Raw genomic sequence first — 10,876 nt, forward strand, 5'->3', positions numbered from 1 at the left:
TAATGCCCTTCTTCTTTCTTCCTTCAGAGGATTTTCCCCTCCCTTTCCTCTACAAAGCCTGTCATTTTTTTCTTCAGAGAACTCAAGCTCTTCCAACTGATAAGCAGCACCTTGGCTTTCAAAGTAGCTTGTGTTTACCTCTGAAGAAAACTTGTAAAATATGAGGGTCACTAAGGGACAAATAACAGCTTCAGAACAAGTCAGGAAGTGGCCATATTATCCCATTGTTCACACATATACTTGAGTTTTAATTTTACTGTTTTTGGCTAATCGCTGGGTGTTAGGCTATAGAAATCTTTGTGCTCTTGGGCTAACTCAACAATTCTTTCTCATGGATTATAACTTTAATACACATTTCAATTTTATGTAATCCTGATTCTTATTTCTCAGCTGCTATGTAAGCAGTGTGTGTATGTGTTAAAATTTTAATGCCAGGATTATACCAGTTTTGTAAATTAAGTGAGGAGAGCGCATGTATTTTTATATCCTGTAATTGTTTTATAATGTGGCAAATAGCTATTTCTTTTTTTTTTGGACTTTTTGAGATGGGGTCTTGCTATGCAGTTCAGGCTGGTCTTTAACTCACTTTGTAGCCAACGCTGGCCTCGAACTCACAACTGTCCTCCTGCCTCAGCCTCCCAAGTGCTGGGATTACAGGCGTATACCACCACACCCGGCTCTAGCTATTTCTTTTTTTAATATAGTAAAGTTTATGGATACATTTTAGATATACATAAAGATCTTACTCATCATAGGGAAATTGTCCCTGTACATGATATATTTCTATTTCTCTATTTTTCTTAATCCACTTTCCTCTCTTCAACCCATCTTTCCCTCCCTATTTACAAAGCTTTGTTTCCATTTTATCCTTTTTTAATCTTTTGTTTTCCCTTTTATTTCCTTCTTTTCCCCTTTTCCCCATATAATTCTTTCTTGTTCAATAATTCCTTCCTATTTCCCAATATCTATTATACATTTTGGTCTTTATTTGCTCTTTCAGTTTTTCACAGCAGGGAGACAATGCAATGTTTACATATGTGAGTCTGATTTATTTCACTTAACAATATAGTCTCAAGAGCATCCATTTACCTAGAAATACCTTTAATTTATCCTTCTTTATGGCTGAGTAGTACTCCATTACATAAAAAAACCACATCTTCTTTATCCATTCCTAGTTGATGGGCATTTGGGATGTTTCCATGATTTAGCTATCACAAACTGTGCTGCTATAAACATGGGTAGGCATATATCAGTGTGGTATGATTCTTTTAGTTCTTCTGGGAAGATAACCAGAAGTGGAATAGCTGGGTCAAATGGGACCTCTAATCTTAGTTTTTTGAGGATATACATACTGATTCCCACAGTGGTTGCACCAATCTACACTGCCACAAACAGTAGAAAAGGGTTCCTTTTTCTCACAGGCCTGCCAACATTTACTACTTGTTGATTTCTTGATGATAGCCATTCTTTCTGGAATAAGATGGAATCTCAGTGTTGTTTTAATTTGCATATCTCTAATAACCAGGGATGTTGAACATTTTTTCATACATTTATTTGCCATATGAATTTCTTCATCTGAGAAGTGTATGTTGATCTCAGATGCCCATTTTTGGATTGAATCTTTAAATTTAGGGGGTCTGATTTTTTCCAAGTCTATATGTTGTATATATAAATCCTTTGAAGGACAATTGGGTAAAATTTTTCCCATTCTGAGGGTTTTCTTTTCACTCTGTTGGTGATTTCTTTTGTTGTGCAAAAGCTTTTTAATAAGATAAGATCTCAGTTATTGATTCTTTGTATTATTTCCTGTGAGATCAGGGTTTTCTTCATGAAATCTTTGTGTACACCTGTGTCTTTAAGAGTTCTGCTTATTCTCTATCAGCAGATTTAGTGTTTCTATTTTAATATTTAGGTCTTTCATCCATTTTAATTTTACTTTCATGTATGGTGATAGAAGTGGGTCTAGTTTTAGTCTTTTGCAAGTGGAAAGCCATTTTATCCAGCACCATTTATTAAAGAAGCTATCTTTCTTCCAGTGAAGGTGTTTGGCCTCTATGTCAAACATTAGGTGGCTGAGTGTGTTTGGAGTTGTCTCTGCATCTTTTAATCTGTTCCAGTGATCCTCAGGTTTCTTCTTTTGCCAGTATCATGTTGTTTTTATCACAGTAGCTTTGTAGTATAATTTCAGATCAGGAATTATAATTCCTCCTGCCTTGCCTTTGTTGGCAAGAATTGTTTTTGGTGTTCTAGGTCTCTTCTGGCTTCAAATGACTTTGAGGAATGTTTTCTCTAGTTCCATAAGGTATATTAATGGTATTTTGATTGGGATTGTACTAAATCTATGTAACAACTTTGGGAGTGTTGTCCTTTTTACTATGTTGGTTCTTATCCATGGGCAAGAGATGTCTTTCCATTTTCTGAAATCCTCTTCAGTCTCCTTTTTCAGAGTGCTGTAGTTTTCAGTTTTACTTCAACTGTTAGATTGATTCCTATATGATTAATTTTGGGGGGTTCTGTTATGAAGGGTGTGGTTTGACTAATTACTCTCAGTGAATTTGTTGTTTGTACACAGGAATGCTATTGATTTTTGAGTGTTCATTTTGTATCCAGCTACACTGCTGAATTTGATTATTAAATCTATAAGTCTTTTGGTGGAGTTATTGAGGTGTTCTGTGTAGAGTATCATGTCATCTGCAAATAATGATAGTTTAAGTTCTTTCTTTCCTATCCTTATTCCTTGTATTTCTTTCTCTTATCTAACTGCTCTGGGTAATGTTTCCAGAACTGTATTAAACAGGAATGGTGACAGTGGATATCCTTGCCTTGTTCCTGATTTTGGAGTGAAAGCTTTCAGTTTTTGACCATCTAGTATGGATGTGGGCCGTTGGTTTGTCATAGGTGGCTTTTATCAGATTAAGATAAAGACCATCTATTCCAATTTTCTGTAAGGTTTTTATCATGAATGGTGTTGGACTTTGTCAAGTGATTTTCCTGATCATTGAGATGATCATGTGATTTTTGTCTTTGGCTCTGTTAATATGGTGTATTACATTTATTGATTTGCATATGAATCTTTGCATACATCTATGTCTTTAAGAGTTCTGCTTATTCTCTCTATCAGCAGATTTAGTGTTTGTTTCTGTTTTAATATTTAGTTCTTTCGTCTGTTTTAATTTTATGCATCCCTGGGATGAATCCTACTTGGGCTGGTGTATAATCTTCTTGGTGATTTGATGCATTCTGTTTGCTGGTCTTACTAAGGATTTTTGCATCTATGGAATAGATTAGGGATATTGGTCTATAGTTTTCTGTTTGGTCCTTCTCTGTTTTATGTGTCAGAGTAATGCCTCTTTCCTGGAATGATTTTGGAAGTATTGCTTCCCTTTCAATTTTATTGAAGAGTTTCAGCATTAGTGGCATTAGGTCTTCTCTACATTTCTTTTTTTTTTCTTTTTTGAGGGGGAAAGGGTCTCACTATGAAGTTCAGGCTGGCCTTGAGCTCACTGTGTAGCCCAGGCTGGTCTTGAACTTGCAACGATCCTCTTGCCTCAGCCTCCCAAGTGCTGGGATTACAGGCATGTGCCACCATGCCCAGCTTCTCTACAGTTCTTATACAATTCAAGAGTGAATTCATCAGGGTCTGGGCTTTTCTTCATTTGTAGGTTTTTAATTACATTTTCAATTTCATTGACTAATATTAGGTTATTTAGAGTATTTATGTCTTCTTGATCCAGTTTTGGTAATTCATATGTGTCCAGGATTCTGTCCGTTTCTTCTGTTTTCCATCTTACTACAGTACAGGTTCTTGAAGTAGGTGTTGATGATCTTCTGGATTTCCACAGCTTCCATTGTGATTTCAACCATTTCATTCCTAATTACTTGAATTTGAGTATTTTCTTTCCTCTTTTTATCAATTTTATTTAATCTTTCAAAGAACCAAGTCTTTGATTCATTGATCCCTTGTATTGTTTTCTTAATCTCAATTACATTAATCCTCTCTCATATGACCTTTGGGTTTTCTAGGAGTTTGAGGTTCAGCATTAAGTTGAACTCATTCTGTCTTCCTACTATGAGAATTTACCACCATAAATTTCACTCATATGAAGTTTATTTCATTGTGAACTACAATTTCTGGTATGTTTATCAGCATTTTCATTTAATTGTGGGTATTGTTTAATTTTGTCTTTAAGATCCTCTGTGACCTTATGGTTGTTCAGGAGGGTGTTGTTTAATTTCCATATGTTTTTGTAGGTTTTGTGGTTTCTTTTGCCAATTTCATTGATTTCCAATTTCATTGCACTATGATGAGATAATATGCACAGGATAATTTCTTTGCATTTACTTAGTCATGTTATGTGGGCTAATATGTGATCTACTTTGCTGAACATCCCATGTGCTGCTGAGAAGAATGTGTATTCTGATGTGGCATGGAGCACCTTTTAGATATCTACTAAGTCCATTTGTTTACAGTTTTGTTTTAATTCCGATATTTCTTTGTTGATTTTTTTGTCTGGTTGATGTAATTGTTAGAGTGGGGTACCAAGTTAGTGCTTATTTGATTTATCATGTCCTTTAGTGCTTGTTTTATGTAGCTAGGTGCACCAGTGTTTGGTGCATATATATTTATGATTACTGTTTCTTCTTGCAGTCTTTCCTTAACAGCTATGTAGTGACCCTCTTTGTCTCTTTTGATCAGTTTTGGCTTGAAGTTCACATTGTCTGCAAATAGAATAGCCACCCCTTCTTTTTTCTGGGTTCCTGTAGCATGGAGTATTGTTTTTCATCCTTTGACTTTCAGTCTATGAATTTCTTTTTGCATTAAATATGTTTCTTGAATGCAGCATATTGTTGGATGTTGCTCTGTAATCCATTCTGCCAGTCTGTTTCTTTTGATTAGTGAATTGAGACCATTTACAATGATGACATTAACAAATATATATTGGCATATCTTTCTCATATTATTTTCTTGCTGTTGGTTCTGTCTCTCCCCTCTGCTTAATTGCTGTCCCTGCCTTGTGGCTTATGGTTGTGGTCTTTGTTTTCTCTTTCTAATTTATGCCTCAGAGCTTTCTGAAGAGCTGGTTTGCTGGTCATGAATTTCCTCTGCTGTACTTTTTATGGAAATATCTTACTTCTCCATCAATTTTAAAAGATACTTTTGTGGGATACATCCATCTCAGTTGGAGTTTGTTTTGTTTTAGGGCTTGAAATACCTCACTCCATGCTCTCCTTGACTTGAGGGTTTGTGTTGAGAAGTCTGCTGTGATTCTGATGGCCTTTCATTTATAGGTGATTGGTTTCTTTTCTCTAACTGCTTTTAATATTTTGTTCCTGTGCTGCATTTCTGGAATCTTGATTATTATATGCCTTGGTGTAGATTTGTTGTGGTCATGGTTGTTTGGTGTTCTATGTGCTTCATCTATTTACATGTAAAATTCTTTATCCATGCTTGGGAAGTTTTCTGCCATTATTTCTGTGAAGAGTTTTTTATGGCATTTGTATTGTCTCCAGCTTTTTCACTGACCCAAATCAATTTAGTTTGCTCTTCTCTGTTTCATCTTGCAGCTGTTGGATTGATTCTTCATGTTCACTAGCCGCAGTTCTGACATGTAAATTTCAGTATCACGTATTTTATATGAAAAACTAAAATATAAATTAAGGAGTAAAATAAAGAACTCATAGTAGAGAAGAGAGAGGTAGACATTCTGGAGCAGATGAAGGGTTTCATTGGAAGGGAAGGAGCTAGAATCATGGAGCAAATATATCAAAAATAATCAATATATAGTACACATATACCAATTCCTTAATATGAAAGTGTTATATAGTTCAGTGCTCACTTCAGCAGCATATGTACTAAAAACATGTTATATATTGCAAACTTGTTGATTACACATACCCAAATAAATACTACTCTTTTGGTAAAAGCTTCTTCAAAAACATCCAAAGAGCACAGCAAAATGATGATCAAATATTCTTAGGGCTTAGCACCCCAGACCTTCTCATAGTATATCATTAATATAAAGACATTTTCAAATATGACTGGTTGTTTTGTTATTTTTTTTATTTTACAGAAATAAAGAGATAGAGAAATGGCATCAATATAAATTATAGGATCAATATGAAGAAATGGTGTTTTGGACTCTGGAAAGTAATGTGTACATGAAAGCAGTTGGTACAAAACCACAAGAAAGCCTTGCCTGTAGAAAGCCCCTGATTGGTCATTCATCACCAAATGTGCCAAGCATATCTAATACAGGATTCAAATCATTCAAGTATCAGGGGTTTAAAGAGAAACTTTCTGACAGTAGCAAACATGAAGGAAACTGCGCTGACTTCCAGTCCTTTCAGAAGCATGCTAAGACAACTCCTGGAGAGAAAGCTGGTGATTATAAGCAACATGGAAAATCCTACACTGATAGCCCTGAATGAACTATTAAAGAGAAACCATTTGAGAATATGTCAGATGTGAGCCTTCAGTACACCAAACTGTGGTCAAATCCTAGAAAGACATCACACTGTAGTGGGTACATATGTATGTATACAATTCAAAAATGGTTTTACTTTTCACCATGATGATCAGATACGTGAAAGGGCTCACACTGGAGAAAATCCCTCAGCATGTAAGTACAATGGTAAATCCTTAACTAACCACTCTTCAATCTTGTAAATATGAAAGAGGTGAAACTGGAGAGAAATTCTATGTTTCAAGTCAATGTGGGAAACCTTTTAGCACACAAGGTAGTTTTCAAATATATGAAAGAATTCATACTGGGGGGAAACCCTTTATATGCAAGCAACGTGGGAAAGCTTTCATCACACTCAGTACTTGTAAAATACATGAAATAATTCATACAGGGGAGAAACCCTACATATGCAAGCAATGTGGAAAAGCATTCAGTAGTTCCACCCATCATAAAACACATGAAAGATTTCATACTGGGGAGAAACCCTTTGTATGCAAGCATTGTGGGAAAGCTTTTAATTCACAGAGTCATTGTAAAATGCATGAAAGACTTCACACTGGAGAGAAGCCCTATGTATGTAAGGAATGTGGGAAAGCTTTCATCAGTCACAGTGGTTGTAAAAGACATGAAAAAAATCATACTAGGGAGAAACCCTACATATGCAAGCAATGTGGAAAAGCTTTCAGTACTTCCAGCCATTATAAAATACATGAAAGATTTCATCCTGGGGAGAAACCCTATATATGCAAGCAATGTGGGAAAGCCTTTAATACACAGGGTCATTGTAGAATACATGAAAGACTTCACACTGGAGAGAAACCATATGTATGTAAGCAATGTGAGAAAGCTTTCAGTACCCAGAGTTATTGTAAAATACAAGAAGATTTCACACAGGAGTGAAGCCTATGTATGTAAGCAATGTGGGAAAGCTTTCAGCACACGAAGTAATTGTCAAACACATGAAAGCAGTCACACTGTCATGAAACCCTATGTATGTAACCAATGTGGGAAAGCATTCAGCTGGGCCATTGTAAAATACATGAAAGAATTCATACTGGGAGAAACCCTAGGTATGCAAGCAATGTGGAAAAGTTTTCAGTAGGCCCACTAATTGTAAAATGCATGAAAGAATTCATACTGGGGAGAAACCATATGTATGCAAGCAATGTGGGAAAGCTTTTAGGGCTACAAAGTGGTTGTCAAACACATGAAACAGCTCATACAAATGTAAAACCCTGTGTGTGTGATCAGTGTGGGAAAGCTTTTAAAACATGGAAATATTGTCAAAAATATGAAAGAACTCACAGTGAATAGAGACCCCCTGTATGCAAATTATGTGTGACAACCTTCAGCACACAGTAGTTGTCAAATACATGAAAGGACTCACTGGGGAGAAACAATATCTAAGTGATTTGGGAAACTTTCAACACATAGTAACTGAAATAAATGAAAAACTACACTCAGTAGAAATTCAGTTGATGTGAGCAATGTTGGAATGCAAATCTCAACACATTGGAGTCAACAATTACCTGAAAATATCACAGTGGAAAGAAGTCTTGTGTATGTGGAGAAGCCTTCAGTTATTCCAGTAAGCATCACAGGCATTAAAAATTGAGAAAGGAAATTACCTATGAATGTATAATGTGACTTGCACTGACATGAAAGAACAATGGAGAGAAGCAGTTTTTCTATAATATAAAAAAATCTTACAATACACATGGGTATAACTACACATAAATGTTTTATGTTTTATTCTCAATGCATTCTACTACATGAGATAATTCACATGGGACAAGACCATATATAAGTAATCAATATGAAAAACATTTCAGTTGGTCTATTTACTTTGAAATACTTTAAGGAACTTACACTAATGTAACCCCTATGTAGATAAGGTAAGAAAGAATTTTATGATTCTGTTCATCTGAAAAACAATACAGAAACTCTCCGTAGGAGTTAGTATGAATGCACTCTGAGAATTCATCATTTTTATGTGATCTTTCATGAGAATATGGCCTTGCGTAGTGAGGAAACTCATCAGTGTATATTTTGTGGGGCAATCTGTATTCATGGGGATAGTATTCATATTACAAATAAACAGTATAGTGAGAAAATAATAAAGGTTTGTTGACAAGTCTTGAGTTATCCTTCACAAAGTAATGAGTGTTGGTTTAAAGCCTTGTGAATGTACAACATTGTCAGTTATACTTCATAATTTCAAAACTCTTAAAATTTCTCATACACTTAAAAACCTATGTGAGTACATCATGCAAAAATATGTCAATGTATTTCTCAAGAAAATAAGGTATCTATACAGTAAACTTATCTTAATGTAGATCTCTAGATTAAATATATGTAAGTTCACTTTTAAGAATAAATGTTCTCACATAATTCTACATGTTCTTATTGATGTGTTTCTTTCTGCCTAAATAAAAAGTTTGCTAAGTCATCATGGCAGCAAGTCAGTATGGTGTGGGCCACTGGAGACCATGTGCCAAGCCCTGCCTTCCTTCTTACTGGTCAAATTATACCTTTCTACTTCCTTTTTTACAACATCCTGTTTCCTTTTTCCTGCCTTCTGCCCAATCACTATCTGCCATGTCATGCAGACCATCTCCTAGACCCCACCTCTAGCCTGTCCTTATATAGCCTTTTCCCCCTGGTGAGTCCCTCAGAATTTCCCCATGTCTTTTCTTCTGTGGTCTTCTCCATACCCACAATAAACGCATTTTTAGTTTTGTTTTTACTTGCACCAAAAAAGGTAACATTTTGGTGCTGTAACTTGGATAGCACAAGCTGTGAGGCCCCACAAAGGTGGGGTTATCCTCACTTTCATTTGAACCCCTCTGCCAATGAGCTACTTTTCTTTTTTCCTTTGTGCTGACATTTGCTGTTACCAACCTCCTTCCAGCACTGGCCAGCTCCAATTCTCAGAGTTGAGCCTCCTGTTCCAGGAGTTCCTGTCTCATTTTCTCTCATTTTCCAAAAACTGTGGGGCCACATTAGGACTCTTCCTTTTACATCCTTCAGGACACCCTTCTGCCTTCTCAGTGCCTATGGGGAAGACAGATTTGGGCATTTTCTCCTCTCGCACCCCGACAAGGGTGACAGCCCTCCCACGGGTTTCAAGATCCAGCTGTTAAGCTTCCAGCTTGCCTTCAATTCAGCCACAAAATGGGAAACACTAATTCCCATCCCCCAAACTACACACTGCTCAGCTGTCTCTTAGCTAACATAAATGCCTTAGGGCTTAGAAACAGCATCAGACCAAAATAGTTAATCTTCTATTGCCAAATGGCTTGGCCTCAGTACAAACTGCAATGAGAGCCAATGGCCCAAAGAAGGTACTCTTGACATTAATATCCTCAGAGATCTAGACAACTTTTGCTACAGCAACAGCAAATGGAAGGAAATTCCTTATGTACAGGCCTTTATTGCTGTCAGTGTGCCCCTCTCTCCTGCAGGCATGTGGGGTGGCCCAAATATGTTTGGCCTACACACTGCCAGACCCCCAATCCTCTCAATAATGTCCCACCCACTTTTGCTGCTCTACCTTTTCCTCAGCCTTCCCAGCTTGATACTCACCCTTCACCTGATACCTGACCTCCTTCCTCTCAATCTTCTCAGGCTAAGGACCAACCTCCTTCTCCTCAGCCTTCCCAGTCAGCTGAGCAGCCTCATTCTCTCTGTCCTTTCTTGCCTACTCCTCAACCTCCTCAATCTCCCCAGCCTGTTGTTTGACTTCCTCCCACTTTCTCTTCCCTATCAGCCACCTCAACATCTTCCTCTTCTGCCCCCATCACCATTTTCTCCTCCAGCCCTACACACCCAGTCCCACACCTCATAGCCCACTGATCTTTTAGTCAGCCTCCATCTTCTCAAGTTATGTGCCCCCTCCAGGTGGCCCACCCTCCCCCATCTTGTCCTGACTCCTCCCACTCTCTGCCATCTTGTCCTGACCACTCCCACTCCTTGCTATCTTGTTCAAGCCACTCCCATCCCCCTGCCATCCTGTAACCCTCCACCATCCTGTACTTGCTCATCTCACCCTCCACAACCTTCTAGTCTGTTTCAGCCTCAACTCGTGTCCCTTTTGGGAACAAGCAGGCCCTGAAGGCCTAGTTTGCATCCACATCCCTTGTACCCTTTCTGACCTTTCTTAAATCTCCCATAAACTGAGTTCCTTTTCTGCTGATCCTTATACCTACATTAAAGAGTTGGAGTTTGTTACTAGCTTCTATGATTTGCATTATAAAAATCTTTATATTATTCTCAATTCCAATCTCCCCCTCCAATAAAAAGAGGAAATATGGAAAGCAGCCCAAAAGGAGGCTGAAAATAGACACTGGGCTAATCCTGACCATCCTGTTGGAGCTGCTGTGTGCCATTAACAGACCCTCATTGGAATTATC

This window comes from Chinchilla lanigera, unplaced genomic scaffold (assembly GCF_000276665.1).
Source record: "Chinchilla lanigera isolate Chin_1 unplaced genomic scaffold, ChiLan1.0 scaffold00020, whole genome shotgun sequence".
Classification (NCBI taxonomy): Eukaryota; Metazoa; Chordata; class Mammalia; order Rodentia; family Chinchillidae; genus Chinchilla; species Chinchilla lanigera.